The 19,428-nt window shown below is 43.1% G+C and overlaps 1 protein-coding gene across 3 annotated transcripts in view; it reads left to right on the top strand.

The window, feature by feature from the left end:
- The first annotated feature begins 256 nt into the window (after positions 1 to 256).
- ASCC3 (activating signal cointegrator 1 complex subunit 3) overlaps positions 257 to 19,428 on the top strand; it is a 513,547-nt gene continuing 494,375 nt past the window's right edge. For 2 of the 3 annotated variants that reach the window (XM_074948158.1, XM_074948156.1), the window contains exon 1: positions 257 to 349. The gene's annotated coding sequence lies outside the window, so the exon portion shown is untranslated. The remainder of the gene's footprint in view (positions 350 to 19,428) is intronic. The other variant, XM_074948157.1, reaches the window with a different exon arrangement.

The following is a 19,428-nucleotide window of genomic DNA, read 5'->3' as shown; positions in this document are numbered from 1 at the left end:
GGGGACGGGGACAGGCGTGGCAGAGGGCACACGGGCTAGCGGGGGGCAGGGGACGCCGGGGGCAGGGACAGCGCGGTAGGGGACAGCAGGGCCGTGCGCTTTGGAGAACGCGGCACGGGGCAGGGAGTCTGTATCTGCCAGTCGGGATCAGCAAGCAGGGCGCTGCGCGTGGGGCGGGGTCAATACGGGATTAACGTCAGTGCGAAGGGATGAGCCAGACTGAGGGGTGGGGGCGTGGCGTCCATCGGGATCTACCCACCGCTCTCCTTCAACTGGCCCCTCCCGCTCTCCCTCGCTTTACGGCCGTGTCACACCCGGCGCTGTGCTCTTCGCGGCAGCCGGAAGGCAGGTGAGCGGTCGGGATCTCCTGGGAGGGGGTCGGCGGGCAGTGCCTACGTGGCCTTGGCTGCTGGGCCCCGCCATGGGTCTCCTCAGCTCGGAGCGGGGATGCGCTGGGGCCGGGTGCCCTATTCTCCCGTGGGCGGGGGCTTTATTCTCCTGCCCACGGGGCGGCGCGGGGACGCAGCTTTTCCCGGAGCTCGCCCTGCCCGGTGGCCGCCTGGCTGGTGGGGCGCGCTCCCTCCGCAGGGCTGAGTATAACCGGCGTCACCGCCCCTCCCCGTGCCTCAGTTTCCCTAACGGCGCTGTCTTCCCCCCCCCCCCCCCTTTGCACCGCGGGGGCAGCGGGGATGAGCTTGCCCGGCGGGTGCGCAGGGTCCGGGGCGCTCTTTGGTGACGCTCCCCAGAGCTTGGGGGCATCGGCATCGGCTTTGTCGCTCCGCAGAGCGGAGCCCGGCCGCAGCTGTCCCACTGCGTCTGTGTGCCGGGCCCCTCCCGGCTGCTCCGTGCCCAGCCGCCGGCACCGGGCTGTCAGTTTCGTGTAGCCTGTGCTGCGGCCTTTGCTCTGTGTGTAGCCACGGGTGTCTCGACTGGCTGTTTTCTGTGCGCTTCCAAAGCACCTGGCTTCCAGATTGCTTGCTTGCTTCCCCAGCCGGCACATTTGTGGGGGTAGGATGTTTTGTAGGGACAGTGTCAACGGACAATCATTTGATAACAGTGTCCTTATTAAAGTTGTTAACAAGTATGGATTATTAGCCATTAAACATTTTACAAATCCAGTTTACGCTACAGCTCTTATTGTTCTTGTTTCCTTTCTCTTGGCCATGATAAATCGATTAAGTCAGTTTCACTTTCGAAACTGTTGTAACACTTTGCAGTTCTTAGTGTTCTCCTGCTTGGATTTCAAACACTGCTGGGGAATATGCAGGTGGAATTTAAAACAAAATAAAGATTAAAAAAAACTTGGTCAGGTTTTACAAAAGTTCATAAATAAAATTTGTGCGTAATGGTGCTGAAGTCCTGTTGGTCCCAGGATATGAAAAAGAGAAAGTGAGTTCGATGTTTATGGAAGGGACAAATTTACTCGGAGCTCTTCTTCAGGTGTGGGAAAGGTATTTGGCTGTGACACTGAGCACAAGGTGGAACAGATTTTTAAGCATAAAGAGTTAACACATGTTGTTAGAGACTGTTCAAGACCAAGTTGTAATGAGACCTAAAACCAGTGTCTGTTGAGTCTGTGATGTTTAGTGTCCAGCAAAGTTTTTTGAAGGTGCTGGGCACATTTCTTTTGAGGCTGAGGACTGAGAGGTCAAATATGGAGTGATCATTCTATTAAAAGTGTTCATCTACAGGTGATACGGTGTATTTTGCCTTGTGTCATTGTTCTGTATGAATTAATTTAACAATGTATTGTTTAGTTTCACCCACATAGTTGTTGTTGGGGCACTTGCTGCACTGGATGAGGTATACCACGTGTTGTGATAAGCATGTGTAGGACCCTTGAAAGATGTGTGGGGGAAGGTGTTGATTATTGCACCAGTGGAGATATGTGTGCAGCTTTCGCATCTATTATGGCAGGGTTTTGTGCTGCTTTGAACTGGTGTATCCTATAATCTTTAAAGACTCATTGATCCTACATGTGACTATCACAACATGTGGTGGAAGTTAACACTTCTGGAGTTGGGCCATTTAAGTTAAGCTATTAACGTATACATGTTTATTACCTTTTGAATATGAGGGACTCTATACTTGTTACTATTGCTTAAGAAGGTAAAACAAAACACATTAAGTTTAATATTCAGGGCTTTTAGCACGTGTTCCTAATTGCTTTGTATGGAATAGAGGTGAGTTTGTAGTTCCTAGCAGACTAAATTGTAGTGGAAATATCACTTCTCTTAAAGCAATATTAGATGCTCTCTTCCTATCTATCTTCTTTGATTAAAGAAGCGGTGGTGACATTCTGGAGGAACCTCATCCAGTTCTCAGTCAATAGCAGGAGTGAGTCTGTAACATGGGACTTTAACTGTAGAGAATATAAGACAACTAAAAATGTAGGAGACCAAGCCAAACAGTTTTCAGGAGGAGATGGAGGGACCTCTTGGAGACATTAAAGCAGGGTACAGGAGACCCTCAAAGATATGAACACCAGAGTTATGGACTTACCGGTCAACTGGACACCCTGTGGAACCGGAAGTAATCAAGCAGCTGGGGAGACCGAAAAAAGCAAAACAAAACAGCAAATACTGTACTGCATCAGGGCTTTAGTCCTGGGGGTTGGGGCTGCAGCCATGGGGTTGGAGGGAGGGATTGGGGCTTCTGACCCTTAGGAGCAGTGGGGGATCAGGGCTTTAGACTGGGGCAAACATCAGGACTCGGGGCTTTAGCCCCCCGGCTCTGTTCCCTGCTTGATCCCTGGTGCGCCCTCCACTGGCTGAAACCAGGAGCGAAGCCCTGAGTCGCGGCCCACGCTGTGGGGCAGAAGCTAGGAACAGAGCTGTGGGGCTGAAGCCCTGAGCCCCAGTGCTCCTCACGAGGCTGAAACGGGGAGTGGAGCCATGGGGCTGAAGCCTCAAGCTCCAGTGTTCCCCCCAGCTCTAAACTCCAGAGCCCTGGTGCTCCCCTGGGGAAGACACCCTGAGGCCCCCACCTGGAGCCGTGGCACCCTGAGGGTCAGAAACCCCACCCACCCACTCAGAGCCTTGACACCCACACACTTTGTGGCTGCAGCCCCAACTCCCTATGTGGCTGAAGTCCGTAACATCTTGTTCCAAGTTAAAGAACGTTTCAGAGTTACGAACAATCTCCATTCCTGAAGTGTCCGTAACTCAGAGGTTCTACTGTACTTGCATGTTTTGGAAAGAATATATGGGTTACTGCCTTCTGTCTGAATCAGTTGAATATTGTCAACTGTACATCATGTTCTAATAATAATATTAAATATCATAGAATTTTCTTTCAAGGCAAACAACAAATGATGCTGCGTATTTGTGTTTTAAAATATCTCTGACTTAAGTGCAGAAGAGGGGAATGGACTTTTTCACAACCAACATTGTAGAGGTAACGGGAAACTACGTGCAGGGCAATTCTGAAGATCTCGTCAGTGGTTTCAGAACAATCACCATTTATGTCAGCCTCTTACCAATTTTAAGGAGGAGTTCTTGGAATATAGATGCCAGATTCCATTGTGCATTGAACCCCTTTCTAATTTGCTTTAAGTGCTCTAACTCTTTTAAGGTTCATTGTTACATCATAAATTGCTGCCAGAGATGTGCTTTTTGCGAGTAGGTGAACATTTGAAATAGTACATTTATTGATATTTAATTAAATTCCATGTAATTAGTAAAACATCTGAATTAGCTAAAAGGAATGACAAAGAATGAAGAGCACTTATAAACAGCTAAAAAAAATCCACTTGCACAGAACAAATAGAAGACTTTCCCTGGATGAGTGCCAACAACTGCAGATTTTAAGTTTTTCATTTAAAAAAAATTTTTTTTAACCTTCTGAGGTTAAACTTGTCAACTGTTTTTCCTACACACTTGCACTCTTGAAATGTTAAAATAAGAGCTGCCACTTTTGTTCTTGATATGGTATTGTCTGCTGAATAGTTGCAGTGTAAACTCGCATAAGGTAATATTATTTCAGAGAAATATTGACTTCATTGTTGATGCTAATACACTGTGCAGAGAGAAGGTCAGAGTAGCATTACATTTTGACTTCAGTACATGTGTTCTTATTTAAAGAATACTTTGGTTGATTACCATATCAAATTGCTGAGAACAACTTATTTTATTTCACCGATTGGGACTACATTTACCAAGCAATGTGGCCCAAATGTATGGATGTGTAGAAAGTTTCTGAAGTAGTAGTGACGTATTGTTAGAGAAGTACTGAACACAATTTAATGTAAAAACAATGAGGAGTCCTTGTGGCACCTTAGAGACTAACAAATTCCTGTGTAGCTATACAATATGAAAAAGACGGTTTGGACTAACACATCATGGAAAATCCTAAAAATATTATAACCACTTCTTGTTTGGCAGATTGCCAGAAATAATACCAGAAAGAATGTTGTAACTGGAAATTGGAATTAATATCACTGAATACCAAAGTATTAACTGATAAATGCACTTCTTAATAAGCTTTTTTGACTAGTAAGCTCCATAGAACTAAAGTTTACATGACATGCATCAAAATGCATTTTAGATTTTGGAATGCATACAATCTATTTCATGTAACACAACAAAAATACACAGTACTCAAATTTAAGAAAATCTTAAATTGCATTTGTAATATTGAGGGACTACGGTCCTTTTGAGTACAGTTAATTCGTTGATTGATTGTACTTCCTAATATAATTTGAGTAGAAATGGAAATACTTTTTTAAAATTGCTGGAAAACTACATTACACCAAATAATAGCATAGACATTCTCCTGGTAAATTGCTTTTGGTAGCAATATTTGAGCTTTCTGTTAAACACTTTTTAACCAGCATGTTTTCATTGAACACCAAAATGGCCTTTTAAGTCAGGCAAAGAAAAAAAAAAAAAAAAACCCACTCCATTCCAGAGATATGTATTCTATTACAAAGCAATTTAAGATAACACCTATTAACGTACAGTGCAAGCTGGTTTGAAATGAGCTATTTGTGTAGTCTGATCAGTCCTCTTTGAACAGGTATCTGTCAGTTTGATTCAGCCATTTATTACAGTCTTGCAGGCCAAACCTCCCGATAGCAACTGCCACTGGAGCCACCCAGTCTGGTTGCCTTTCTGCTAGCCCCTGGCGTAGTCTTTCATGTTCTGTGGTGCAGTGTGTGAAACCTGCAATTCTGTCTTTTAGAGTAAATATTCCCTCTTGGTTTTCAGAGGTATAATGCCCTCTTAGGTGTACAGAGTAGAGGAAGGATGGGGTGGTGGTTGGGTGTTAGTTGGAGATGTGGGAGGTTCAATTTCCTGCTCTTCCACAGACTTCCGGTTTGACCTTGGGCAAGTGACTTGGGCCTGGTCTAAGCTATGAAATTTAGCTGGCATACTCTGGCTAGGAGTGTGGAGAAAATTGCACCCTTAGATGAGGTAGCTCAGCTGGCAGAACCCCTATTGTAGATACACACACATGCCAACAAAGAGGTTTCTATTGGCATTGTTAATGTTGTTAAGGGAGATGATGTAGCTATTCAGGCGGAGGAACTTCTGCTGGCTTATGTTGTGTCAACACTAGGGGGCTCTGCCAGCATAGTTATGTTGGCCAAGGCTCTATAGTGTAGACTAGTAGTTCTCATCCTTTCCAGACTACTGTACCCCTTTCAGGAGTCTGCTTTGTCTTGAGTATCCCAAGTTTCACCTCACAAAATCAGACATAAAAATACAAAAGTGTCATAGCACACTATATAGCTGAAAAATGGATTACTTTCTCATTTTTACCATATAATTATATAAATATTATACTTGCATTTCAATGTGATACTTGAGTCTCTTTTTTTTATTGTGAGCTTTGTCTGAAGCCTGAGTACCAGGCCGCTGGGCTGAAACGTGTAACTTAGCTTTTGTGGGGCACCCTGAGCAGTTGTCCTGCTTGCCACTCCTAATGTCGGCCCTGCACTTGCGACTCCCCTAAACCTGTCCTATGCCCCACCTTGGAGCTGCAACCCCAAAGTTGAGAAACACTGATCTTGAATACCCCCGGAAGACCTCTGAGTACCCCAAGGGGCACGTGTACCCCTGGTTGAGAATTACTGGTGTAGACAAGCCTTTAGTCTTTCTGTGCATCAGTTCTGCAACTGTAACATGGGGATATTACTTCCCTGCCTCACTGGGGTGTTGTGAAGATAAAGACACAAAAGACTTTGTGGTGGTCTCATACTACAGTAATGGGGGCTGAATAAGTACAGAAGATATTTCCTTGTACTGTGGTGCACTCATAAAAATATACCCCTACCTTTCTGAAAATTATTATATCTCGTATGGAGAGTAGTATTAAATTCTTGCTGGAATTTTTCTAATTGTGAAATAGGTAAGTGTTAAGGAATGAGCATACATCAGTCAATGCAAAATACACTTTGACACATAGAAATAGCCGTCGTGCTTGAAAGTTGTACATGCATTCCAAGGGGGCATCAATAAATGTCTAACATGCACTTCAAACATTTTACAACTGAAAATTATTGATCTGACTGTGAGATCCCAAGGGGCCATTTCTCCCTTAGTGTCTCAGCCATTCATAGTAAATCTAGACATTACCCTTTTCCTGGAATGACTTTATTTCCTGCATTTAGCAACTGTGATCAAAATATAGTGAAACCTTTTTATATGAGAAATTATACAGGTATCTTTAAAGTGTTCTCATGAGCATATTGCCAGTGACACAGGCAAACCGCCCAGAAGTGTGCAACAGCTGGTGGATTTGTTTCTAGTTAGCACACATTGGAATGTTTAAAAGAAAACTGCACTTCCTTTCAGTACAAAGAACAGTAAATCAGTGCTAATTTTAAGTTGTCTTAAATATAATACAAAATAATGAAATAGGAAGTTGCCATTTTGCCAGTCAGCTGGCATATCATGTGTTGAAGGTGCTGCTCAGCCTGTCAGTGCCATAAAACAAGAGGAGACAAGGGGACTTTAACTTAGTCTGTTTATAATTTTGGAAATCAGCATCTATACAGCATGCTTGCAAATATTGTTTAAACCTATTTTCGATTAACAAGTGCTTCTGGTAAATAATTGCTTCTGGTCTTCAGCCTGTTGCATGTCCATCTGTTAAGCAGCATTGCTAGTGGTTCCTTTGTCACAAACTGTCAGAATGGATTTCTTGGTACTATGTAACCAAGATAACAATGTTGAGAGATATTAGGATCTCTGGGTCTTAGGGCACATGCACTTGTTACAGCCCTTGGGCTTTTTAACACTGGGAGATGTCGTGTATGCAGGCAGTTGCATATAAGTGGGGCCCTACCAAATTCAGGGTCCATTCTGATCAATTTCATGGCCATAAAATTTGAAAATTTCACGTTTCAGATGTTTAAATCTGAAATTTCAGTGTGTTGTAACCATGGTGGCCCTGACCCAAAAGGGGGCTGTTGGAGGGAGAGGGGTTGCAAACCTATTGTCGGGGGGTCATGGAATTGCCTCCCACACTTCTGTCCTGCCTTCAGAGCTTCCTGTAGCTGCAGGAGGTTCCCGGAGGTGGAGATGAGTCTGATCTCCCCTTTGCTGCTGGGAGTGCCCCAGTCAGGGAATCCTAGCTGCTGGGCCGGCAAGAGACCGGACTTGTCTTTCCCCTGCATGGCTGCTCTCGGGTGGGAGATCAGACCCACCTCCATGTACCTATTCGTGCTGCATGAAGCTCAGAGGCTGATCTCCTCCCCAAGAGCAGCCATGCAGGAGAAGAACAAGTCCTGTCGCTCCCCAGCCCAGCTGGGACTAGCAGCTAGGAGCCCCTGTTTGGGGCACTCCCAGCAGCAAGGGAGAGATTGGACCACAAGCCTCCTCCGGCTGCAGGAACTTATGGGGTTTCTGCCAAGCACTGGATATTCCTGCAGCAGGGGGAGGCACCCAGAGGTGGGTATGATCCTCCCACCCCTTCCGCCACTCAGAGTGGCCGTGCAGGGGAAGGACAAGTAACTACTAGGAGCTTGGGGGAGATAAGATTTCAAGAGCTTATTTCACATTCCGTGACACATTTTTCATGGCTGTGAAATTGGTAGGGCCCTAGATACAAGGCTTCCTGTTTCCTGAACAGTGGGTGATACAGGAGAGACACAGGTCAGTGAATGGATCTCTTTAACGTTCTCAGGCCTTCTGCCTGATAGGTATACCTTCCTGGAGCAGCCTGGAGAAGGCTATGAAGCTCTAGAATAAGGGCTGTAGGGATGATGCAGTCCTGGATATAAGGGTGAAAACGAGTCCCTGTGGGTTGGCAAGACTGTGTTCAGTTGCATTTGTTTTGAATCTTTTAGAGCCCCGAAATGGAAACTGGAGAAATGTTCTACTATGTGGACTGTGATTTCACCTCCCCCACCAGATGAAATGGTATTTCTTAACATCTTGAAGATTGTATGTAGGTTTGTTACAGTGTGCTAATTCTGAATGGCTTAACAACTTCAGCTAAAGGGAGCTGAAAATCATGCTATATTTAACTGGGAAGGTAAATTCCCCTAGATTTGCAACAGATTCTCTTGAATACCATGTTTCAGAGTAACAACCGTGTTAGTCTGTATTTGTGAAAAGGAGTACTTGTGGCACCTTAGAGACTAACCAATTTATTTGAGCATGAGCTTTCGTGAGCTACAGCTCACTTCATCGGATGCATGCTGTGGAAAGTGTAGAAGATCTTTTTATACACACAAAGCATGAAAAAATACCTTCCCCCCACCCCACTCTCCTGCTGGTGATAGCTTATCTAAAGTGATCGCTCTCCTTACAATGTGTATGATTTGTGCTGGAAATGGCCCAACTTGATTATCATACACATTACTTACTTCAGCATTTGTCTTGATATTTAGGGTATTGGAATCATCTCTATTGAGCATTGCAAATACAGTTAGTAAGAAAGCTAAAATGAGATTAGTCCTTTCTGAGAAAAGCAACTCCATGCAAAGTCACAGAAAAAAGCGTCTGGTATAGAAACTGATCAGCTTTGTTTTCAAACATGCACCTGTGCTATTATACTGCTTTTAATGTTGGATGATTACTGCCCATTTCCATTTTCTCACTTTTAAGCATTACAAGACACAAATGTGGTTTTTTTTTTTTTTGCTAATTTAAGACGACTAGTTGAAATACTCAGAAGAATAGTAATTTTGTTTATAATCTATTAAATAAATCATTAAGAGGAGGGATGTATGTTTTTCGTTGTTGACATTTTGTCTTCTTACTGGTCATGGGTCAATGCTCAAAAATGTTTCCTAGTGCTGAAAGCATTTGTAATATGCTGTTGGTGTTTCTGGTAATAGCAGTTTTTATAAAACATCACATCTTTTAAAAATAACACACCTTTCCTAACATGCTTTGCTGCTTTCCCTATTTCAATTCTGACATTATTGTAGCAGCTGGCATATCATGAACTGAGATTACTGTCATATGCCATTCGAAACTGGTGTTTGAAGCGCTTAACAAGTTACAGTTACATCATTGTTGTTTTAGCTCTAGCTGCTCTTGTTATGAGAGCCTTTGAAAAATCATTTTGGAATTGCTGGGTCTGGGTCAGGAGAAAGTAAGAGAGCAATCAGGATGTGCTTTTAAGGCCAGGCAACTTGCTAGGTACAGAACAATTTCTATAAACTACTGTACTGAGAAGCAGAGATTTTTATACCCAGTGGACCGAGAGGGCTGCGGTGAATAGAGCTCCAGATCTGGCCTTTTACTTTAGTCATTACCATACTTCGGTGGGGATATACTTGTGAATCTGGGGATTGATTTTAAGATGCCAGAATAAGATCTGGCTAGCTCAAGACTTTCGTTTCCTGTCTTTCAAAAGGTTTGGGGTGGGGCAGTAGACCCTCTCCTCCCCCCCAAACCATTCAGTTTGCTTTGGGAGAGGTTTCAGAGGGGTAGCCATGTTAGTCTGTATCAGTAAAAACAATGAGGAGTCCTTGGGACACCTTAGAGACTAACAGATTTATTTGAGCATATGAGACTAAATTTGTTAGTCTCTTAAGGTGCCACAAGGACTCCTTGTTGCTTTTGGAGAGGATTACAGATCTGACTGCAAAGACCAACCACAGCACTGGAGAAAAAGTGCCCTTGAAGACACACATGCCTAGAGAGGAAGGATGGCCAGTGGATACGGTATTAGCCTAAGACTTTGGAGATCTCTGCTCAAGTCTCTGCTCTACCTCAAACTCCTTGTGTGATTTTGAGCAAAACACTTGGGCTGTGTCTGCACTAAGCACTACAGTGGCACTGCTGCAGCGAAGCCACTGCGGTGTAGACACTTGCTGCAGTGAAAGAAGGGGTTTTTCCGTTGCTGTAGTAAATCCATCTCCGTGACAGTGGTAGCTAAGTCAACGGAAGAATTCTTTTGTCGACCTGGCAGTGTCCTCTGGGGCTTAGGTTGGCTTAACTACGTCTTTCAGGGTTTTGCATTTTTCATACTCCTGAGTGAAGTAGCTAGGTCGACCTAAGTTTTAGGCGTAGACCAGGCCTTATCCTTTTTGCGTGCCCATTTCCTCATCTGTAAGAATCGGGTTAATAGTACTTCCATACTGCACAGGGTGTAGTGAGAATATATAATGTGAGGTGCTTAGATACGACAATGCCAAAGGCTATAAAAGTACCCAAGATAGGTAGAATGTGAACAAAGTCGTTAAAATTAAAGGAGTGGATAAAAATTCAGTTGATGAATAATAAAACTTAAAAGAAGTGCAGCTTTGGAAGCTTAATGAAGTTTATTTAGCTGAGCTACCCAACGTCAAGCGTAGGGTGTTGAATGGGCTTGAGCTCAGGTGGTAAGCCTGAATCTCTGCTGGAGCCACAGCATCCACACAAGCTGTTTTTTGTATGCTAGCGTGAGTCTGTCTACCCAGGCTTGGGAGCTGTGCTCCCAGCTGCAGTGTAGACATACTCTAAGTGCTTTTGACACTGCTCCAGAATTGACTAGAGCAAGTCCTGGAACTCAGATCAGTGTAGCTACTTCTCATTCACCCACTTTCATGTTGCAGCACTAGAATTCCATGAAAAGAGGAAGTAATTTATTCTTCCTTTTTAAAAAAAAAAAAAGCTGGACTATTTCACTTGAAAATCAACTGGGTTGTGTGTGTTTGTCATGTGAGTTTAATGTTTTTAGATGGGATTGTTTTGGGAATATTGGATTATGAAAGCAAAGATCCTGTATATTTGTCAGATCTTCCTCTTTTTAGTCCTGAAGGCTTATGGCTATCAATGTGGAGCATCAATTTGTCTTCCATGTGTGAAGAGACTCCTAAGAGAAGGCTATAACTCCTTTATCTTGAATTCAGCCATGGGTTTTCCCCATTCCACTCATTCCCATGCCAAATGGCAAGGCTTAGTGAGAGATGTCTTAGAAATGTAGTTCTGTTCTGGGACCTCACAATTTTATCAGTTCTTTCCTGGAATCCTATCACAGTGCTCAAAGGACACACATCTGAGCCACTTTAAGTTATTCAGCGCTACTTAAAAATTCATATTCTGGAAAAAAGCTTTCTTTTAAACTTAAGTGATTATCTTTTTACTTATGGCTTACAGGCCTACATGAGGATGAGACTGTTTTAAAAAATGAAAAAAAATTGAAAGGAGTAGTGAGTTTTGTGTTCGTGTTGCGTTTGTTTTGAAAAGGAGCACGCAAATAGTGGGAGTATTGTCAGTTATAGGATAGATACAGCCTGGGTAATGAGCACATACTTCCCCTCCCTCCTTTTCAGTGCAGAGCTGGAAATATTGCTGTAGCTTATTATAGTAATATGTTTGTGATATTCAGTGCTGTGATTGCGTTTTTAAAATCTGTGGTGCTCTCCAAAAGTTTTAATTAATTCTTGGCTATTCCCATGGTACTGTCACAAAGATGTGTGTGTTGGTGGTGATTTTTTATTATATGAACAACTGTTTACTATGAAGTAGACTGAGAAAACCAGTGTTCTCTTTAAAAAGTGCTTGAGACTTTACAATAATCTGTTTTGATATATATACACACATAAAATTGTGCCTATTCCATGCCTTGGGCACCCCTGAAGATCATCACTCAGAAGAAGTGGACCCAAGACTGAACTCAAGTGGCAAACTGTGGGCACACACCACCTTGTTATTTTTGCCATCTCATCTGGTTGCTTTGTTCAGCCTATCAGTTATTTCAGGTTGTTTTCTGAACTGCCTTCGTTTCATGTATAGTAGTCCAATAGTAGTCACTGGCTGTAATACATAGTTTTGGACAGTGTCAAGTTCTGTTTCAGAATATACATATTTGCATAACCTCTTAATAGTGTGAGAAGTGAAATATCAAGGGCAGCAAGAGGACTGAATAGCTCAGGGTACGGAGGGGGGGGGGTACAAAGTAATTTTTCACTTCATGGTTACAGGTTTCAGTCTGACTGTCAAGGTTCCTTCCCCACTCTGAACGCTAGGGTACAGATGTGGGGACCTGCATGAAAAACCTCCTAAGCTTATCTTTACCAGCTTAGGTCAAAACTTCCCCAAGGTACAAAATATTCCACCCTTTGTCCTTGGATTGGCCGCTACCACCACCAAACAAATACTGATTACTGGGGAAGAGCTATTTGGAAACGTCTTTCTCCCCAAAATACTTCCCAAAACCTTGTACCCCACTTCCTGGACAAGGTTTGGTAAAAAGCCTCACCAATTTGCCTAGGTGACTACAGACCCAGACCCTTGGATCTTAAGAACAATGAACAATCCTCCCAACAATTGCACCCCCCCCCTTTCCTGGAAATGTTGGATAAAAAGCCTCACCAATTTGCATAGGTGACCACAGACCCAAACCCTTGGATCTGAGAACAATGAAAAAGCATTCAGTTTTCTTACAAGAATTCTTTTAATAGAAATAGAAGTAAATAAATCACCTCTGTAAAATCAGGATGGTAGATACCTTACAGGGTAATTAGATTCAAAACATAGAGAACCCCTCTAGGCAAAAACCTTAAGTTACAAAAAAGATACACAGACAGAAATAGTTATTCTATTCAGCACAGTTCTTTTCTCAGCCATTTAAAGAAATCATAATCTAACACATACCTAGCTAGATTACTTACTAAAAGTTCTAAGACTCCATTCTTGGTCTATCCCCAGCAAAAGCAGCATATAGACAGACACATAGACCCTTTGTTTCTCTCCCTCCTCCCAGCTTTTCAAAGTATCTTGTCTCCTCATTGGTCATTTTGGTCAGGTGCCAGCGAGGTTACCTTTAGCTTCTTAACCCTTTACAGGTGAGAGGATTTTTCCTCTGGCCAGGAGGAATTTTAAAGGGGTTTACCCTTCCCTTTATATTTATGACACTGGCTTATGGGAAATGACCAGACATTGCCCCATAAAGCAGGTGTTTGCTAGTTTATGTGAAATGTTTTGAGTGACTATCATTTAAACAAGCTTATGATTGGCCTAATCTAAAAAACCCCATGGTAGTTAGGATGTGTTTCCCACTCTCAGAAAGCCAGGCTGTGGGGGACCATCCAGTGTGGAAGATGCCTGCTGGTGGAATCTCTCAGAAAGCAGGTGGGAGAGCTACAGGAGGAGGTGGCTAGGCTGAGGAGCATCTGTGCCCATAAGGAATTCCTCGAGAGCAGTCACATGGAGACATCCAAGGCCGAGGAAGCTATCCAGCTACAGAGGACTGTTGTCACACCACCAGGGGAGGAGGATATGGCTCTGTCTCAAAGGGGACACTGGCTTCTGGTTACTTCTGGCAGCAGGCAGTGCTCCACCCCACTCCTAACCCACCCACCATGGTGATGGAAAACAGATGTGCTGCCCTGGCAGTGAGTGATGAGGAATCACCCAGAAAAGTGGAGGAGGAGAAGCCATGTACCCCCACGGCTGGGAGGATCGCAGCCACCACTCCCAGGAGGAAATGTAGGGTAGTGGTGTTTGGTGACTCTCTTCTGAGTGGGATGGAGGCACGCATCTGTTGCCCTAATATGGCATCCCGGAAGGTATGTTTCCTGCCAGGGGCCCGTATCCGAGACATTACGGAGAGGTTGTCGAGGATCGTCTGGCCCTCTGAGTACTACCCAATGATACTCATCCATTAATCCACATTAATACTCATCCATTAATCCACAGCACTAATGATACTGCAAGGACTGATCCTCAGCAGATCAGAAGTGACTACAGGGCTCTGGGAGTAAGGGTGAAGGAGATGGGAGTGCAGGTGGTGGTCTCTTCAATCCTTCCAGTCAAGGGTAGGGGCCCAGGCAGAGACAGATGTATCCTGGAGGTGAATGCCTGGCTGCGTGGATGGTGTTGCCAGGAGAGGTTTGGCTTTCTTGACCACGGGATGCAGTTCCAAGAAGGACTGCTAAGCAGAGATGGGGTTCACCTATCCTGGAAGGGGAAGAACGTATTTGGATACAGACTGGCTAATCTAGTGAGGAGGGCTTTAAAACTAGGTTTGAAGGGGGAAGGTGACCAAAGCCCACAGATAAGCCAAAACATGGAGACCTGGGAGAAGGGTCAGAATTTGGGGGAACATGCGCTGTTATAGCAGGGATAAGGAAGACAGAACTAATGGGGGGAATCAAATCAGTATCTTAGATGTCTCTATACTAATGCAAGATGTATGGGGAATAAGCAGGAAGAATTTGAAATGCCAGTAAACAAACACAACTATGACCTAGTTGTCGTCACAGAACTTGATGGGATAATATGCGTGATTGGAATATTGGTGTAGAAGGGTACAGCTTGCTCAGGAAGGACAGGCAGGGGAAAAAAGGGAGGAGGTGTTGCTTTATATATTAAAAATGTATACACTTGAACTGATGTTGAGATGGAAATAGGAGACCGACTTGTTGAAAGTCTCTGGGGAAGGATAAAAGGGGTGAAAAACAAGGGTGATGTCGTGATAGGGATCTACTACAGGTCACCTAACCAGGAAGAAGAGGTGGCTGAGACTTTTTAAAAACTAACAAAAGCATCCAGAGCACAGGACTCGATGGCGATGAGGGACTTCAACTACTCAGACATTGGCTGGGAAAATAACATAGCAGGGTACAGGATATCCAACAAGTTCTTGAAATGTATTGGAGACAGTTTTTTTTTATTTCAGAAGGTGGAGAAAGCTACTGGGGAGAGGCTGTACTAGATTTGATTTTGACTAATATGGAGGAACTGGTTGAGAATTTGAAAGTGGAAGGCAGCTTGGGTGAAAGTGATCATGAAATGATCATGATTCTAAGGAATGGTAGGAGGGAGAACAGCAAAATAAAGACAGTGGATTTCAAGAAAGCAGACTTTAGCAAACTCAGGGAGTTGGTAGGTAAGATCCCATGGGAAGCAAGTCTAAGGGGAAAAACAACTGAAGACAGCTGGCAGTTTTTCAAAGAGACATTATTAAGGGCAGAAGAGCAAACTATCCCACTGTGTAGGAAAGATAAGAAGTATGGCAAGAGATCACCCTGGCTTACTAGGAGATCTTCTATGATCTAAAAATCAAGAGTCCTACAAAAAGTGGAAACTAGGTCAAATTACAAAGGATGAATATAAACAAATAACACAAGTATGTAGGGACAAAATTAGAAAGGCCAAGGCACAAAATTAGATTAGCTAGAGACATAAAGGGTAACAAGAAAATATTCTACAAATACATTAGAAGCAAGAGGAAGACCAAGGACAGGGTAGGCTCGTTACTCAATGAGAGGGGGAAGATGACAACAGAAAATGTGGAAATAGCAGAAGTGCTTATTTAGGGTTAAATCCTGGCCCCATTGAAATCAGTTTTAAAGCTTCCCTTCCTTAACTTCACTGGAGCCAGGCTTTCACCATGAGGCTAGGTCTACACTACAGACCTACACAGTAAAATTGGAAATTAAATATGTTTAGAATTATCACAAATAATATAAACAAAAGGCTTGACTTGTAGCATAATCCTTGATTTTCTGTTCTTAACTCAAAATCATTTTAGGGTGCGTCATGTCATGTTTTGCAATAGCTAGGACAGTGGGACTGAGTTGAAGTAGTCTAAACTCTACCTGTGAATTGCCTTGCTTTACACTTAATTTCATCTATTTGTGTTTGTAATCTTAATATTTAGGAGTGGCTCATCATTAGCGAGTAAAGAAAGACTTGAATTCACCATAACTTACCTGCAAGTTTTTCACGCACTGAAATGTAAATATGCATTTTTTAATGTTTAAGAAATTGTTTCAATTTACACTGTATTAATTGTCTATACTGGTCAAATAGTTTGCCTTCTGTGGTTCAGAAATACACAAGAGTCAAAAATACAGTTTTCCATAGACTGAGACACACGAGTAGGGGCAAAGGAGGAAAGTAGGTGTGCTATTTGAGGAAAAGGCAGAAGTGGGAGGGAAATTAAATAGCCAGCTGGAATATAAAGATGAAAATTTGATCCACTATAATGAAATCTACCTGAATTTCATTTTTCTTTAAGGATAATAGCCTGATAAAATTATGGACCAGGCTTACCTTTAAACCAGCAAAGCCTGACAAGTTTCCTGCCTGGTGCTGATCGTAGTTAAGATTGTAATCTTCTGTTGTGGCTTCCCCACTTCTTAAAAATTTTTCAAAGGAAAAATCACATGTATTTTAAAAATAAGTATAGTAAAATTTAAAGTACTCAGACTTTATCTGTAGATTTCACAGAGCTTTACAAAGCTCCCTGAATCCCTTTTTTACAGATATAGAAATTCAAGTGTCGAGTAGGTAAGTGACTTTTTTGTAGTAACATAACAAATTAAGGAACAAGTTTCAGTTCCTTGTCATAAAGCATGACAGTAACATTAAGATTTAAAATGTTTAACAGAATATGTAGTCAACTTCATGTCAAATGGTGACTTTTAAAACAAAATAGTTGAAACCAGTTGTTTCTTCACTTAATATTATTATTTGTTACAGTAGCACCCAGAAGCCTCATTCAGCATTGGGTCCTCCGTGCTTGTCACTGTACAAACATAAAATAAGACAGTAACTGTCTGAAAGAGCTTAAAATTTAAAATGCGAATTTTACTCTTGCATCTTTATAAGTGAGTCCTCCAGAATAAGGTTAAATTACTGATACCTGCACAACACCTGACCAGTGACTAACTTGTCAATAAGCTTTGACTTGTTTTGGAGGCTGTCCGGAGGGAAACTTAACTATCCTTGTACGTCTATATGTTAGATGGTGTCAGAGAGACAGTAGAATTAAGACTGTTTCCCAACGTCCTTGGGAGGGGAAGGACTGCATGATGATGAGGGAGAGAATACATGCATCTATCAGTTCTGCAGAATCTCAGCTTTTATTTATTTATTTTTTTAAGAAAGCTGTTATGGTTGTGTCAGGGTTCCTGCCCCACTCTGGGGTACAGATGTGGGGACCCTCATTAAAGACCCCCTATTCTACCAGCTTAGGTCAAAACATCCCCAAGGTACAATTCCTTTCCTTGTCCTTGGACAGTATTGCTGCCACCACCAAGTGATTTACACACAAAATTCAGGAAAGGAGTCACTTGGAGTCCCTGTTCCCCCCCCCCCCCCCAAAATATTCCCCCAAGTCCCTTCACCCCCTTTCCTGGGGAGGATTGAGAATAATGTGAGTACCAACCAGACCCTTTGTGTCTAGGACACTGAAAATCAAACAGGTTCTCAAAGGAAGAACTTTATTTAAAGAAAAAGTAAAACAATCACACCTGCAAAATTAGGATGGAAGGTAACTTTACAAGGTAATAAAAAGATTTAAACACAGAGGATTCCCCTCTAGGCTCAGCTTCAAAGTTACAAAAAACGGGAGTAAAACTCCCTCTTAGCATAGGGAAAATTCACAAGCTAAAACAAAAGATAATCGAATGTATTTCCTTGCCCTTACTTACAATTCCTGTAATTTTAGATGCATCATTTCAGGTATGTTTTCAGGAGATGTTTTACCTGCCTGGTCTCTCTCTCCATCCAGAGAGGGAACAAACAAAGAGAGCACAAACAAAACCTTAACCCTCCCCCCTGACCCCCAGATTTGAAAGTATCTTCTTTTCTTATTGGTCCTTTTGGTCAGGTGCCAAGCTGGTTATTTGAGCTTCTTAACCCTCTCAGTACATCTGGCCAGGAGGGATTTTCTGCTACTGCATACATAAAGGTTGTTACCCTTCCCTTTATATTTATGGCAGGTTGTATAAACCTTCAAAATGTGAGGGTAGTGTAACCAATGCATCAGAGCTTGCCTGAGTTTTCAGAGAACCTGAAAAGATAGCTCTGAGGTGTGAGCTGCCACATTTATTTCAATGGGTGCTACCTCAGATGCAGAAGTTTGTGATACTTAAAATTGTTAATGTTGACCTTTAACTGTTCATTATAGCATGTAAGAATAAGAAAGGAGAGAGAGCATCATATTGCAAAGATGGACAACTCCATTTTCCAAAGTGCGGAAGTAGTGTGAAGGACTAGTTAGGGATTTGTGTGTGGAAGGTGAAAATGTTAAGATGGTATCACCCAACTGTCAAGCTGTCCTGCAGTGGCTCAAGAGCAGGAGTACCACCCAAAGGGCAGACTGTCAAGAACCATGGCACAAACCCCAGATTGGCTGAGAGCTCTATACTTAGATTTCATTAACCAATTATCAAGTGTAAACTCCTCAGGCACTGTAACAGCCTAAATAAGGAGTACCCTTGGGTAATCTGTCTTGCCACCCAGGTAAGCTTATGTTTGTGGTAGGTGGTCCCTTATACCAAGTATCACAGTAATATTCAGGTTACTCCCAGTCCCAAAGGACCAGTCACTTCCACAGGTAACAGAGTAGCAGCGTGTTAGTCTGTATTTGCAAAAAGGAAAGGAGTACTTGTGGCACCTTAGAGACTAACAAATTTATTTGAGCATAATTACAACTACAATACCCACCTGCTGAAGTGAAGAAACAGATTGACAGAGCCAGAAGAGTACCCAAAAGTCACCTACTACAGGACAGGCCCAACAAAGAAAATAACAGAACGCCACTAGCCATCACCTTCAGCCCCCAACTAAAACCCCTCCAACGCATCATCAAGGATCTACAGCCTATCCTGAAGGACGACCCACTAGTCTCACAGATCTTGGGAGACAGGCCAGTCCTTGCTTACAGACGGCCCCCCCCAACCTGAAGCGAATACTCACCAACAACCCCACACCACACAACAGAACCACTAACCCAGGAACCTATCCTTGCAACAAAGCCCCTTGCCAACTGTGTCAACATGTCTATTCAGGGGACACCATCATAGGGCCTAATCACATCAGCCACACTGTCAGAGGCTTGTTCACCTGCACATCCACCAATGTGATATATGCCATCATGTGCCAGCAATGCCCCCCTGCCATGTACATTGGTCAAACTGGACAGTCTCTACGTAAAAGAATAAATGGACACAAATCAGTCGTCAAGAATTACAACGTCCAAAACCCAGTTGGAGAACGCTTCAATCTCTCTGGTCACTCGATTACAGAC

Source organism: Natator depressus, chromosome 3, assembly GCF_965152275.1.
Source record: "Natator depressus isolate rNatDep1 chromosome 3, rNatDep2.hap1, whole genome shotgun sequence".
NCBI classification, from domain to species: Eukaryota; Metazoa; Chordata; order Testudines; family Cheloniidae; genus Natator; species Natator depressus.
The sequence above is the reverse complement of the archived record's forward strand: the minus strand, read 5'-3'. Positions and strand labels throughout refer to the sequence as shown.